The sequence below is a fragment of the Peromyscus leucopus genome, chromosome 16_21 (genome assembly GCF_004664715.2).
Source record: "Peromyscus leucopus breed LL Stock chromosome 16_21, UCI_PerLeu_2.1, whole genome shotgun sequence".
Taxonomy (NCBI): domain Eukaryota; kingdom Metazoa; phylum Chordata; class Mammalia; order Rodentia; family Cricetidae; genus Peromyscus; species Peromyscus leucopus.
This window is the reverse complement of record NC_051084.1, coordinates 42,629,726-42,646,344: the sequence shown is the minus strand read 5'-3', so window position 1 is coordinate 42,646,344 and position 16,619 is coordinate 42,629,726.

Below are 16,619 nucleotides of genomic sequence, written 5' to 3'. Positions count from 1 at the left end.
TGTGTGTGTGTGTGTGTGTGTGTGTGTGTGTGTGTGTATGCACATGCATGCTCTCTCTCTATCTCTACTACCTTTAAAAATATGTGTAATTCTTTGCTCTCCCGAATTATCTACAGGGCAGCCTCTAATCAAGATTAGATGGACTAGAAACTATGGAAATGGCAAAGTGGACCTGGGTGGGGGTGTTATTCTCAGATAGGTCTTAAAATCTGACTTCACAGCTTTATCGTGTGATTTCATGTGCTTATAGATCTGATACTAAGGTATTTTTCAAACAATCATTTATATTGCTACCAGAAAGCATTATTACCAAAAGAGTGTAACTCCTATGACATCCTGTACACCAGAAGGCTTTTAACTATTTGTTGAAGGAAGGAGCATAAGAGCTGGAAGAATTCACAGGCCATTTTGCTTGGTTGTGAGACTGTCTCCACTATTGGCCATGGGAGAGCCACACAGTAATATTGTAGCAGAGGATAGTCTGGGTCAAAGGTAACTTCTACACAATGAAGGTAAAAAGAATTATTTTTTTTAGCTCTGTGGGGGTGGAATATCGAAAAGATCACTAAACCGCACTAAGAGAAAATTGACACAAGGTTATCACAAAAATTATTTTTGTTGACAATACTTCCAATTGTGAATTTTAGTAAACCCAAATGCACAAAAGTTTAAAATCTCCTCTGAGATTTTAAAGACAGCTCTACTACTCTGTCTTTTGTGAAAAACCAAAGAGAAACTTGTAGGATTTCCTTCAAATTAATTATTGGAACTTTTTAAAATCTTTTGAATAAACTTCTAGCTTAATAATATCACTCATTTTGGTGTTAAATCCCATGGACATATTGCAATTCTTTTATGAATATGAATGTTAAATAAAGATATGTCAAAAAATATAATTTAATGAAAGATTCTTTTTGCAAACAACCAATTAGTGTGACAATCTTTAAGAAGGGTTAAATTCCTCCCCTTTCCCTCTCTCCCTCTATCCTTCATCCCTTTCTCCTTTCCTCTTCCCTCCCTCTCTCTATTCCTCCCTTTGTTCTTGTCTTCCTTTATTCCTCCCTCTCTCCCTCCCTTTCCATCTTCCTCTCCCCCTCTCTCCCTTTTCCCTTCCTCATCCTTCTGTCTCTCACTATCTCCTCCCTATCTTCCTCCCTCTCTTCCCATCTCCCTCCTTCTCTTCCTCCTTTATTTTGTTTTCCCCCTTTTCACATGCCTGTTAGTTGTTTTAGAATAAAATGCCCCTTTTTTGTAGAAAACAAAAACTTCACAGACTCATAAAGTTTGTTGTTCTTGTTTTGAATGTTGCATCAACAGAAGATTAAGTTCAGATGTCAGAATCAGATAACACTGGATCCAAGCATTTAGGAATGGTCTTAATAAATGGCTTATTCATTTCTAGCCCACTGGGGCTCTGACAGTACTTCCAAATTCAGAGACTATAAACCCTGTGTCTAGCCATCAGTAATCTGTCATAGATTGCTGAAGGATAAACGCATGTGCCCTTATTCTCCAAATGTTGGAAATGATGATGAAAATCTGAATTATGGGGCAATTGAACTGAATTGGTTCAGTTTTAAAGTAAAGATTACTGTAAAAGTGGAGGTTAACAGCAGACATTTGAGAAAATTAAATTTTTATTAACCAACGCAACACAATAAAAAACAACAGTGGATTCTGTTATTACCAGTGAAATAATGCTTGTTAAACATTTGAGATTACTCATTTACTTCACATTTAAAATGCCCCAGATTTTACTAAAACTGATAACTTTTACTTTAAAATTCCAACCTTCTCATATAAAAGAGAAATCTACTAAATTAAAAAAAAAAAACCTAAAACACAAAAAATGAATACAGCAAAATAATGATGGGAAACGTTCCTTCTAAATCAGTGATTTTCATCAGCTGTCAATATTGTATTGCAGATAAGCTATCTTTCTCATCCTTGGTGAAATAGCTGAACACTTGCAGCCGAGCCATGGCAAAAGCCATTTCTGCTCAGTGTGGATTATAAGCACACTGCCTCATAGACTGTGTCTTCCCGTTCCATTGTTCTAGGACACTGACCATAGGATGCTTTTCAAATGGCCAACGTCTACCATGTTGAGATCTGCCAAATAGCAAATCAACCTTTGTAATTAAAGTTGACAAGCTGACAACAAAAATGAGTGTATATTTGCATATATATAAATTTTTATGTCACATTGCCGTCTGTACACTTCTTTGCTTCTTGTCAATAGCCGAGGGCTGGTTTCCCTGCACCAGGGGCGTGCTATATTCCAAGGCCTTCAGACAGCTCCCCTTCGCCCTAGTGAGTCTGTTGATTAATTTTGGACACTTCTTAATTAACACCCCAAAGGAGGTCTAGGTCATCAGCCTATAGTCCATAAAAAGCAAGTGACTCTGAAGAATAATGACTGAAGGAGACAGGCACACTACTTCCAAATGATGTTTTGAGAACATTGAGTCTCTTTCAAGTGAGGATTGCATCTGGCAATGCCTAGGGAAAATGTGGGCCTTTAATCAGGGCAAAAATAGAGATTTGTGTGGGTCTGATTTAATTTACTTTCTGACACGGAGAGGAGTGATAGATGCTCCTTGACAGGGGAAACATGGCACCCCAGCATGGTAATGGTGCCAGTGGCCTTGATTAGTAATCGCAACATTTGACCTCCAGGCAGAAGAGCTGATAGATGAGAGAAAAGAGAAGTAATTAGGACAGTACCATGAAGTAGGGAACTTGCTAACTGTACCCAAATCTGTGAAATCTAATGATGGGACCAAGGAGTCCCAAGCATGTGGCAGCTTTCATAAGTTTGTCCATACATATCAGCTTCTCATGCATGAAGATTACTTATGATAACCCTGGGTCCACTGGGGATATAAAACAGACTGGAGCCCACATCTTAGCATAACTCTTCCCAGGAGAAATAAACCGTTTGTTAAACCAACTGTTGCATCTGGGGAGGTGCTAAGACAGAGTCCTCTGATTTCTGGGTCTGCTGTGTCAAAAACAGAAGTACACTCAGCCATGACTGCTTAGCGAAAAGGCTAGACTCAGCTATCAAAATAGGCTAGAGTGGAGTTGGAGAAATGGCTCAGTGTTTAAGAGCACTGGCTGCTCTTCCAGAGAACTTGAGTCCTGTTTCCAGCACCTACATGGTGGCTCACAACCTTCTGTAATTCTAGTTTTGGTGGTCCAGATGCCCTCTTCTGGCTGCTGCAGGCACTGCACACATGTGATGCGTAGGCATACATGCAGGTCAGACATCCATACACAGAAAATAAAAATAAAGGTTAAAAAATTATAAAAAATATGCTAATGGGCCAAAATGTCTCACCATGTAAGCATAAAGACTGGAGTTAAAATCTCCTAGCTGAAATAGAAAGCTCCAATTTCAAAAAGATACCCTGCCTCAGTAAATAGAGAGCTATCTAGAATGATACCTGATGTTGACATGACCTTAGGCCTTCACACATGCTCAAACACAAGCATGGTCACCCAGGTCCACACATGCAAATGCACATGCATATACACCCACTACACACACACACACATACACACACACACACACACACACACACACACACACACACAGAGAGAGAGAGAGAGAGAGAGAGAGAGAGAGAGAGAGAGAGAGAGAGAGAAATAAAAGGTTGACCTGCAAACTAGTAAAAGTCATCCCAAGCCAATCCAATGCCATGATTATATTTTTCACAGTATTCAATTCTGTGCCACCTGACTTGGCGAAGTGTGGGTAGGGAGCATTTCTGAAGCTAAGTCATCTAATTGCACTGTTGTGCTAGCTCTGCTCAGCACCAAGCAGATCCACACTTAGAAAAGCATATGCCAGCCTATCTGTTCCTTTTCAGGGGAGAAAAAAATATCCTCATGTTGATACTATACCCTCCATTTTTATCCTTACTAACAAATGCTGAAGTTGTTTCTTTCTCACCATGTCTGAGTTTAAGACTTCTAACCTGCAAAAGTCCATTAAGAATTCTATTTTTTAACAATTTGCCAATAGAAAATATGGATGTGCTTTATTGAATTTTAAAGTCTCAAGTAAGAGCAAATGATTATAATGTAAAAATTTATGCATGTCGTCATTTGAAGGTAGCAATTAAAATATAAGAAAAGTTGGGGCTGGAGATATGGTTCAGCTGTTAAGAGTGTTTGCTGTTCTGCATATGACAAGAGTTTGGTTTCTAGCACACACATCAGGTGGCTCATGAACATCTGTCACTCCATTTTCAGGGGATCTGATGTCCACTCTTGGCCTCTGAGGGCACCAGCACATATATGAGCATACACTTACATTGGCACACACACACACACACACACACACACACACACACACACACACACACACCAAAATAAATATTTTAAAAAGTAAGTAGTTTTTTGTAAAGTTATTTTTTCATTAAAATGATCAGTGCTCTCTTCCACACATCATTCATTTAGTCCATCAGTCAGTCAGCAAGGCTGTGAATAGTTATCCGGTGCTTTCTCTGAATGAAATGATTTGAGAACTATCGTGACTCATAAATGAAATAGTGATCACTGCAGATTGGCTGCAGCCTTTGCAATTCAAGGCTGCCAGTCTTACAAAATGGCAGAGTGCATTTCATCACACCTTAAGTGAGGGTGAGACTGATATTGGCCAAAGGTCAATTAAGGATCATAAAGCAAACTGAGCCTTGAAATGCCCTTACACTGGAACCCCTAGGAAAGGAACATCTTGAACATTTACTTGCCTGATGTTGAAGAAAGAACCATAGACTGAGCTATCAACCATCTGGTTGTGTTTAGGAAGAAACTGTACAAATATGAAACATTTATAGTGTTAGTGTATATTTGTGTGTGTGTGTGTGTGTGTGTGTTGCCATCTCTATAAAAAAACACAAGAGAATTATTAGGAAACAATCATTAATAAACCTGCAAAAAATCTAATGCCAATTTTGAACTGTCTTCTGGGTCCTCGTTTTAGAAGTGCATACTCCCCTCTTACTACGAAAGTCACTTGAAAGTATTTTTTTATTACATTATGTTCAATATATGCTGTGTGAGAATTTTATCCTACTACTGAATCTTCTGGGTTTAGCTGACGTTATTTAAATTGATTTCTCACCCACCAAAGTGGGCACTTTGAAAATATGTAAATTAAATAAATATTAAAAATATTGTATTTCACTTTTTACAATTCTAAGAGCACTTTTAAAATGTGGTGGCAATCGTTAAACAATTGGATAAGAAGAGTGTCAAAAGACAGATGCAGTGGCACAAACTGATGTCATCAGCTATCAGGAAGTGAGACAGAAGAAACACTTGTCCAGGAGTTTGGAACCAACCTACACAGCATAGCACTACCCTGTCTCAAAAAAAGGAGGTCAATAACAAAAGAACCCTCGATGAAAAAGCTCCTTGTCATCCAGACCTGTAGAGCCCAGCACAAATATAGGAGATTTTCTTTAAAAGTTTGAGGTAGAAAATTTTTCTTCAACAAGATATGAAAAGCAATAACCATACATGAGTTGATTTATAAGTTGTAGTACATTAAAATTAAATTTCTATTTTCATCAAAGACACCATAAGTAGAATAAAAATGGAAATCACAAAGTGAAAGGAGATGTTGCAGTATATGTAATAGCAGAGGGCTCATATCCAGAATGCATATAAAGACCGGCTAAAATACAGAGAGAAAAAAAAATGAAAGAGAGTAGAAAATGGGCAAGAGCTGGAAGAGGCAGTTCATCAAATAAGAACATTCTAGAAGCCAAGAAGTAATAGTTCTCAGAAAATACAAGTTAAGCCAAATGTTATATGCTCAGAGCCTTATCATACCTGTTAACACGATAAATCCCAAGATGCTAAAGTAAAAGAGGAACTTCCTGTTTAATCTCCAATATATTATTTTTAAAAAATAAAATTCATTATCGCTATCCTTACATCAAAAAATAGCTGGAAAACTTTCAAAATCAATAGCTTTTCTTGGATTGGTCAGTAAACCAGGTTTGCAAAGGAAAGGAAGGCCACACAAACCTGCAAAGATAAGTTGCCTGAGATGTGTGTGCTAGGAGGAGAAGCATGCTAGGTGCTGGTGAAAATACTTCTTTAGTTACCTAGACTGCATTTGAAGCTGGGTGCAGAGATGAGAGGCTAAGGCTAACCAACCCACTCTGTCATCAACTCCCCCACCAGCTGCTAGCCCAACCCTTGCAGGTTCTCAGAATCATCAGATAAAGTTCCCCCCAAAGGCCTCATCAGGGAGAGGGAAGACCAGCCCTATGGTCCTCTCACAGATGTCCTTCTACAAAAACAAAATACCTCAGAGAAAAGGCACTCACAGGCAATTCTGAAGTGAGGAACTCTGGCTTGATGCTGTAGGGGGTGAGTGACTACAAGTCATAATAGGGCAGCCAGGAACTTCACAAAGGGATGAAAATAATACTAAAAGCTATCTGCCTGACATGCAGCCACCTCAGAGATTGGGCATTAGTGAGGCTTTTATAAAATACAGCCGGCCCTTCCTCATCTGTGGCCTTGCTTGCACATAGCTCATACTGGCCTCTTTCTAGCACTCACAGAAAGTCCACAAGGGTGTACTTATTACAAATAGATTTTTCCCTTGGATGAGTTTTTAAAAATATTCAGGGACATTGTTTAAAGCCATGAAAGCCTGAGGTGATGAGAACAGACTAACCAAATTCACAAAAAAGATCTAGAGGGTAAGATACTGATAGGGGCTTTGAGCATCATTGTGGTGCCTATGAAGAGCTAGAATGTTATACAAAAATAGGGATGTGCCCATTCATAAGCATGTGGGTATGCACACAAAAGACTCAAGAAGCTCCTCAAACCTCAATTGTGAGGTCATAAAAAAAGCAGGAAGTGAAGTCTCAGCACCTCCATACATACCTCCATACATACACACATATACACACAAACATAGACATACACACATACACATATGTATAAATACATACACATAACACATGTATATACACACATATGTATATACTTACCTGCACACATATAAACACAACAAATTGGGATGGAAAGTTATATATTCCAATCATCAAACAAAAATGAAAACTCACTTACCTGAACCTTTGGGATACAGTGAGGAAGATTCTAAAGTCAAATTGAAAACTATGAAAATCTATGAGTGCTTGCAGAAAAAAAGAAACCAAGAAAAAACAAAAACAAAAAAAATATAGCACACACACAAAAAACAAGCAAACAAACACAAAGAAACAGAGAACTCTCAAATAATCTAATCCTGTATCTTGAGGTCTTGGAAAAAATAAGAGGATTCCAAACTCAAAAGGACTAGACAGAAAAAAAAGTCATAACAAGCATTCAGAACTTAATGAAATAATATATAAAATTAACCAAAGGAGCTGTTCTTTGAAAAGATAAACAATATTGACAAACACCTAACCAAAATAACAAAATGAGACAGAAAACTCAAGTTAATAAAAGTGGAGGTTAAAAAAAAGATGTTATATCAAATTCTAGTGAAATACAGAGGATTATTCAGTAATAACTTGAAAACTTATATTTTAAAAAACACTGAAAATCTAGGAAAAACAAATTAAGTTCTAGATGCATGACCTTCAAAGGTTAATTCAAGAGGATTAAAAATGGCTTAAATTTATCCACAACAAGCTATGACATTGAAACATAAGCATCTCCTAACAAAGAAGATGCCAGGACTGGACAGAGCCATGCCAAATTCTACCAACATTTTAAAGGGGAAACAAATGCATCTGAAACTGGTCCATAAAGCAGAAAGTGGGGGACCATCGCAGCACTCCACAAAACCACCATTGCCTGGATACCACGACTTGATGAAGGCATTACAAAGAAGGAAAACTAGCACCTCCATACATACACACATATACACAAAACATAGACATACACACATACACATATGTATAAATACATACACATAACACATGCATACACACACACATATGTATATACTTACCTGCACACATATAAACACAACAAATTGGGATGGAAAGTTATATATTCCAATCATCAAACAAAAATGAATTCCATGATGAACACAAAACTGAATTCTCAGTGAAATTCCTGAAAAATGAATCCAAGAATACAATAAGAAAGTTGTATAAATGACCAAGTCTGTTTCATTGTAAGCATGCATGAGTGGCTCAACATAAATCTATCAATAAACAGTAGTAAGGATGGGAGGCATCTGATCATCTCAACTGACGCAGAAAAATCCTGTTTTGATCTGCGACATTTCCTCACAACAAAAACCCACAAGAAACCAGGAGCAGAAGGAACAAACCACACATAATAAATGTTTAATGTCATTATACTAGAACAAACATCATACTACATGGGAAAAATGAAAACGTCTCATCTCAAATCATGAAAGAAACAAGGGAATGCGTTTCCTCAGTTCTTGCTCAATAGAGTTCTCCAAGTATTAGCTAGAGCAGCATGACAAGAGAAAAGGAAATTAAAAGTGATGTAAAAAGAAGAGACAAGGCAGATGTTTCAGTGTGTGAATGTACTTGCCACACAAGCCTGGCACTTAGAGTTTAAAGGCCTAGAATTCATATAAAAGCTGGAAGTGGTAGGTAGCAGAACATCTAATCTACCTAACCCTTTGGTGAGAGACAGATACAGGAGAATCCCCAGAAGCTCCAAGCCAAGCAGCCTGGTGCATACATTGTGAAGAGATCCTGTCTCAAACAGTGGGCCATGATGAGAACCAATACCTAAAGGGTTTCCTCTGACAACCTTATACATACTTTGGAATGTGGATGCTTGCACTGAAACACACCAGCAAGTTCACATACACACACACACACACACACACACACACACACAACCACACCCCACACCATACATGCACACACACAAACACCACACATACCACATGCACACATGCTCACAACCCATGCGCGCGTGTGCACACACACACACACACACACAAAATTAACTAATCAGCCAATTAATTAATTAAGCAAAGAGGAAACATAAATAAGAAATGAAGAGTTTACCTTATGCCTATATAGAGAAAATATGGCCCTATATGTAAAATATCTTAATGAACTCATTATAAAGCTATTGCATTTGATAAACACCTTCAAAGGAGTGACAAAATACAAAATCAACATTCAAGAAATAAGTATGTTTTCTACGTAAATATAATTTACTTACCAATAAAAAATTAGGAAAATGTATCATTCAGAGTGGCATAAAAATTAACCAGGAATACTTAGCCAAGGAAGTAAAAGATCTCTACAATGAAAAATATAAGACCCTAAAGAAACTGAAGAACACAAGGGAAGATGGGAAGCCTTCCCATGCTCAGCAACTGACAGAACCAATATTGTGAATATTGTGAAAATGGTGATATCACCAAAAGAGATCTGCAGATTCAACATTATCCCCATCAAAATCCCAACACACTCCTCAGAGAACTCTAAAAGTAAGCATAAAGTTTACACTTTAATATCCCAAATCACCAAAGCAGTCATGCATTCCTGTTTAGAAAAAAAAAATGGTGGGAAATTTCACAAGGCATGATCTCAAAATCTTTGTAGACCCAAAGTAACAAAAGTTGCACAATAGCAGCACAAACAGACATATGGACCAACATACTAAAACGCACACAATTACAGTCACCCAATTTTTGACAAAAGTGTCAAAATCATATGTTGGAAAAAAGACAGCCTATTCAACAAATTATGCCAGTTATACTGCATTCCCACACACAGAAGACTAGAACGAGATCCATCTTTCACTATGCATACACACACACACACACACACACACACACACACACACACACACACACACTACTCAAACTGGATCAGAGACCTGAGATGTGGATATTGCTAAAGAAAAATATAGACAAAATCTTCCAAGACAGGTATAATCAGTGTCTTTCCCAAGAGAACTCCAATTGCAAAGGGGATTACCTCCAGAGCTGACTCGTGGTATCACAAGAAATTAAAATGATTCTGCACAACAAAGAAAACCAGTGCAGTGCAGGGACAGTTTACAGAATGGGAAAGAATCTTTGCTAACTATACATTAGACAGGTGATTAATATCTAGAATATATGAAGAACTGCAAATTGCAAACACCCCCAATCTTCTAATCAATAAATACCATAATGAGCTAGATATATAGTTCTCATATTTATAAACATGCCTTAAAGCACAGCCATGTATAAATATTTAACCATTTTTAATCAGGACACAAAGTAAGTCAATAAAAAAAAACAGAACAATGATTTTTTTTAAATGATATTATTGATGTTGATAAAATGTTTTTGTTGATTTGAACTATATTTTTATAACTCAATGTGTTAATTTTTGCCTTGGGGACCAAAGTGAAAATAACAAGTGAAATATAGCAGAAAAATGAAAAGAAAAGGAATGTAAAGTTGCACTCCAGGATGTTTGTATTTAAATACAAAAGAAGGTAGAACAGCAGAGAATGAAGAACAAAAGAAATATGTACAAAATAGAACAAAACTGGGGCAAGTGAAATCACTCAGCAGATGAAGACAACTTGTGGCTGAAATCTGATAGCCTGACTTCAATCCCCAAGCCCCACATGATGGAGGAAGAGAACAGATTCCCATGGATTGTCCTCTACCTACCCACCTACACACACACACACACACACACACACACACACACACACACACACACACCATTATAGTATACCATACATGGCACACACACAATAGATAGATAGATAGATAGATAGATAGATAAATAGATAGATAGATAGATAGATAGATAGATAGATAGATAGATAGATAGATAGATAGATAGATAACCCAGATCCAAGAGTATATGGATAGCACAATTTTTAGGTACATAATGTTGGGAGGGGTGGTGAGGTCATAGGATGTATCTGGGATGAGTTTGGGAGCAGGATGGAGGACGAATATGCTCAAAATACATGTACAGCATTGGTAAAAAGAAATTTCAAAGTAGCTAAAAAAATTTATGACATTTACTTTTACTACTTATTTGTTGCGTGTGTGAGCACATATGATACATGCCACAACACTGTGTGTGGAGACCAGAGGACAACTCAAGGGAGTCAGCTCTCTCCTACCTTGTGGGTCCTAGGGATCAAACTCAGCATGTCCAGATTGGCAGCAACGCATTTACCCACAGATCCATCTTGCCAGCCCCCAACATAATTTTCATTTCCACTTCCCTAGTGGATAATAATGTTGAACACTCAATGTTCATTAGCCATATGCATATATTCTTTTGAGAATTTCTGCTCAGAATCCATGGCTCAGTTTTTAATCAGTTGTTTGTTTTGTTTGTTTGTTTGTTTGTTTGTCTTGAAGTTTAGTTTTTTGAGCTCTTCTTGCTTGCAAGCTTTCCTTCCATTCTGAAAGCTTCTTCTTCACCAGGATGATGGTTTTCTTTGCTGTATATAAGCTTTTGACTTTCACGAGAATCCATTCATCAGTTGTTGTCCATACTCCTTGTAGTATGAGAGCCCTACTCAGAAAGTCTTGGCCTCTGCCTGTGTATTGAAATATCTACCTACAGTTTCCTTCAGCAGTTTCAAATAGTCTCATCTCATGTTGAGGTCTTTGATGCATCTGGAGTTGAGGTTTGTGCAGGGTGAGAGATAAGGATCTAGTATCATTCTTCTACATATCGATATCCAGACTGACCATTTTTAAAGTGTGTTATTGGTGAGTTTTAACATATACAGCCCAAATTAAACTATGGCTACCATCAAAATAGACATCATCTTTCATCTCATGTGTCCTTACCAGTGATCTGCTTTATGTCATTATAGACCAGTTTCAAACACTTGAGTTTTGTTTTGTTTTTTTGTTTTTTTTAATAAACAGAGTCACATACCATCTACTCTGCTTTGCATGTTCTTTTGCTCTGCCCAATTGTTTTTGTTGTTATTTTTGTTTTATCTACCCATTGTTAAGTATGTACCAGTAGTTCCCTCTTCATTTATGAACAGTAGCTACAAAATTTGCATGTCTATATATGATCATTTTATGCATTTATCTATTGATGAACAATTTGTTGATTTTCAGGTTTTATCTATTATATGAAAAGTTATGGTTTATATTTCTTCATAAAGTACAATCATTTATAATCCTTCATGCTCCCCACCATGATGACAATGGTCTAAGCCTCTGGAACTGTAAGAAGCCCCAATTAAAACCTCTCCTTTGTAAGAATTGTCTTGGTGATGGTGTCTCTTTACAGCAACAGAACAGTGACTAAGATGTCTTCCAATTTTATCTCTCTTTTAAATCCACTGAATCTACTCAGTGCTACCTGTATGTATATGGATGTAGGGCCATCTAGTGAATGGGTAGCCTGCCAGGGGCTGCGTTTCTAAGGAAAACTGACTTTCACCTCAAGAAGTAATCATGAATAGTTCAATTGTTGTGGGCATGAATTCTGTCTCAGACGGCAGGACTTAAATCTAGCCAGGAAGTGGTTGGTTACTGTCATAACTTTTTTTTACCACTATTATAGCAGTGGGCATATCTTGACTGACTAGGCATTGTTGTAGCTTGCAAGGTTCATTAGTTGGGTAAGACTGTCAGTTGCTTCTCTCCCCAGTTACATGGATAGCACCTTCCAGCACTACGAAAGCTAGCCAGTAGGGATGAAACTTCTAGGTCAAGACTAGCTTTTCCTGTTTTATGACAGCAGGAAAGACTATTTAAAGTGGGTGTGTCCATTTCCAGCCACACCAATAGTGGAAGTGGTGGTTGCATTTCACAATGTCAAAACCACTTTCCATGGTAATCTTTTCCATTTCAAGAATATATAATAGACTCCACTTGTGTTATAATTTGTATTTCCAAAAAACTAAGAGTATTGAACCTCTTTCATGTGTCTTTATGTTTTCTGAAGATTTTTGATATGTCCTTTCAATATTTGTCCTTCTTTTATGCCACTCTCTGAGTGTGTGTGTGTGTGTGTGTGTGTGTGTGTGTGTATGTGTGTGTGTGTGTGTTCCTTGGGAGTTTCTACAGAGATTACACTGTCCTTTGTGAATAGAAACAGCTTAATCTCTCCCTTTCAGGGTAGACCTTTAGTCCCTTTTCTCTTTCCATTGCACTGGTGAGGGCTTCCAGTCCCATGGGAAAAAAAATGACCAGAGCAGATATCTGACTTTGGCTCCACATCATCAGAGAAAGCGTAGTTCCTTTCACAATGGAGTATTTTGTGAGCTGTAGAACTTCTGAGGAGTTGTTTGGTTGAGGAAGGGTGTCAACTTTTCTGGTCTGCTGAATTGTTTTCTATTCTGAATGGTCAATAACTTCCCAATCACTCTTCCTGCACCCATGGAGAAAGTGTGCTCTAGTTACATTGACTGATTCATTTTTTATTCCTGGCATAAATACACACAGTCATGCCAGATGTTTAGATTTATATATTGCTGAATTCCATTTGTCAAGAATGTTTGACTTTCACTAGTATGTGGTTTCAATGGCAGGGTAATAGTAGCTTTGTAAAATAAAATTTAAAAGTATTCCTTTATAAGGGTTTTATTTTTAATTATGTGTGTACATGTGGGTGGATATGTGTACATGTGTATTGTTACTCATGGAGGCCAGGATAAGGCATTCAGTTCCATGGAGCTGGACTTACAGAGGGTTATGAGTATGAGCCACCACATGTGAAAAATAGGAACTAACTAAGGTCCTCCACATTCTTTTTTTTTTTTTTTTTTTTTTTTTTTCCTCTTTTGAGACAGAGTTTCTCTGTGTAGTTTTGGTTTGGATCTTGCTCTGTAAACCAGGCTGGCCTCAAACTCACAGAGATACACCTGTCTCTGCCTCCCAAGTGCTGGGATTAAAGGCATGTGCCACCCGGGGGTCCTCTACATTCTTAACATTTGAGCGATCTCTCCAGACCTGACTTAGTCCTTTAAAAAAATATTTCTACTTTTTACAGAATGGGGGATTGAACCTTCCTTATGTTGACAGATTTTCTACCACAAAGGTACATGCTCAACCCATCTTTTAACTTATAATTCACCCACATCATTATACTTAAATTGACTGTCATAATAGAGTATAGATGATTCGTTTTTTTTTTCCAGTTCATTTTACCCAAAGCTTTTTGTCAGTATAATTATGTATTTTATACTACATAATTATTGACCTATGAAGACTTAAACCATTACAATTTTTGTTTCCTATTTGCTCTCACATTTTTTTGTATTTCTACTTTTCTTTTCCTGCATTCCTATAAATTACTGAATTACTATGAATCACATATGTAAATATCATGTAACTTTAGTTTCCCTCTGTTTATAAAGATATTAAATGTTTCTGGAAGCACATTCAGAATGGCATCAGTGCTATAAGTTTATTTTCTTTGCTTCAACTATAAAATAATAGAAATGCAGAAAGATAAGTACATATGTTGTAGATTTCCACCTTACAATTATTCCCCCCTTTGGCCATGTCGATGGTTTAAAATTCTGTCTTGTGTTTCCTTTGTACAGTTTTCTGGCAGTTTGTTTCTTCTAAGAGGACCTTAGTGATATTCATTATGACAGCATATTCTCCCTAGATAAGGAATTCCAAGGCCTATGAATGAGGCCAGGAACAGAACTCTAAGGAACATGATTGAGGTCCTGGATTTGATCTGCAGAATCACAAAAGATAAGGAAAGGAAACCATGATTGACAGTTGTTTTCTTCAAGCTCTTAAAGTTCTGAGCTTCCCTTTTGATTCTTGTGTGTTTAGTTCAGTTTTATCTTGCCCCATCTCATTTTGCTAAGCACACTAGGCACATGCCAACCAAAGTACACCCCCAGCTCTATCTCTATGTACTCCGAGAAGAAATTTCCCCTCATCCAAATAAGGAGTGTGTCATTATCTGATGTTTCCCATAGTATTTTCTTTGTCTTAAAATTCTCTTAGAATCCTGACAATAATTTGTTAGCACAAATTTTGCTAGGCTTCTTAAAACTCTATGGCTTTTTGGGTTTGGTTTTTGTTAGTTTAGTTTTCACAAACGTAGGAATCTTCGTCCAGTTTTCTTCATGTGCTTTTCCAGCTCTATTCTCCTGCTCCTATCATTTAAGACATGGTGACATCTTCAGATCTTTTGCTATATATTCTTTGGTCCCGGACACTATTTTGAATTGTTTTGTTTTCTCATTTTTCTCTCTTTACTTTAAATTATACAATCTTGTTACTTTATCTTCTAATTAAGTTTCTTCTCTCTTCCAGTTCCATTTCGATATTGAACCTGTTCAGCAAGTTATTTATTTATTCATAGTTTTGAGTTTTATATTATAAAGCCATTGTATAGTCCTCCCCTGTATATGATTCTTTGCCAAGAAACTGACAGCAGCACAAACAGGTGGGTATAACAAATGACAACATGACCATTTAGCAAAACAATTATAGTAGTTTTTCTCCCTACGGCCTATGACCTACCAAGGCATGTGTTTTTTTCTGGGTTTCCAGCACCAAACATTAATTAACTCCTGAGAAGACCTCAAATCCAATCAGAAAACAGTTTCTCTCCCAATTACAACCTTGCCACAGTTGCACTAGTGGGTACATTGTACTTGGTAGGTCAGTATTGTAGCATGCATGGTCCAGTGCTGTGAAAGATCACCATGGTCTCTCCATGCCCCAGCGTTCCTCATGTACATTGCAGCACTATGAAAGCAAACAAGCAGGGCACTGTTTCCAGATCAACTCAAGATTGAGTTTTATTGTGAATTGTAGGCTGGACACATGTCCATCACTATTATGAATCAAAATTTTTCATAGTTAGTATGCGCAGATGGAGGAATTTCCTTTCTATTCATAGATTGTTGAAGCATTTTGTTTTTGTTTCCTTCTTTTTAAAAAGAATGGGACTAAGGGTTAGATTCTGTCAAATGCTTTCTCTGAGATTATCACATGATTACATTTTTCTTGTAGTTTTATTTTATCAATTGTTTGAGGGTTTCATACACTTGTTTTTATATCATATCCATTCCCTTCTCCAACTCTTCTCAGACACACACACCCACTTTCCTTACTCACCCAGCTTTTTTTCCTTGTTGTTTTCTTTTTAAATCCTTCATGATTGGTTTGTGCTGCCCCAATATTTTGGATATATGGTCTTCCCTTGTAGTGTGGTTACATTTTTTTTTTAAGTTTTGTCAGAATCAGGAATCACATTGGCTGATTTTCAAACATTAGAGGTCCTGCATTGCTGTGATAGAATCCACTTTGACATGATGATTTGGTATTAGGGTGTCAAATTTAATTTAATAAAACTTTTGGCAAATATTTACATCAATACTCATAAGTCAACTGGGTCAATTGTTTTAATAACTTAGAATAATATCGCCAGGTTTGAGTAATGAAGTATTGCTTCCCACATAGAAGAATGAGAAAGATACCCTTCTTTAAAGTTATTTGGAAAAGTTTATATAGAGTGCATTTTTCTCTAATTACTGAAAGACTTTATCACTGAAGTGATATAGGCTTGCACATTTCTTTGTGAAAAAATACTTAACCATACCTAAAAATTTTTATAGATAAGGAACTGTGTATGTAAGTCATAAGTGAGAGTTTAGATAGTTTGAGT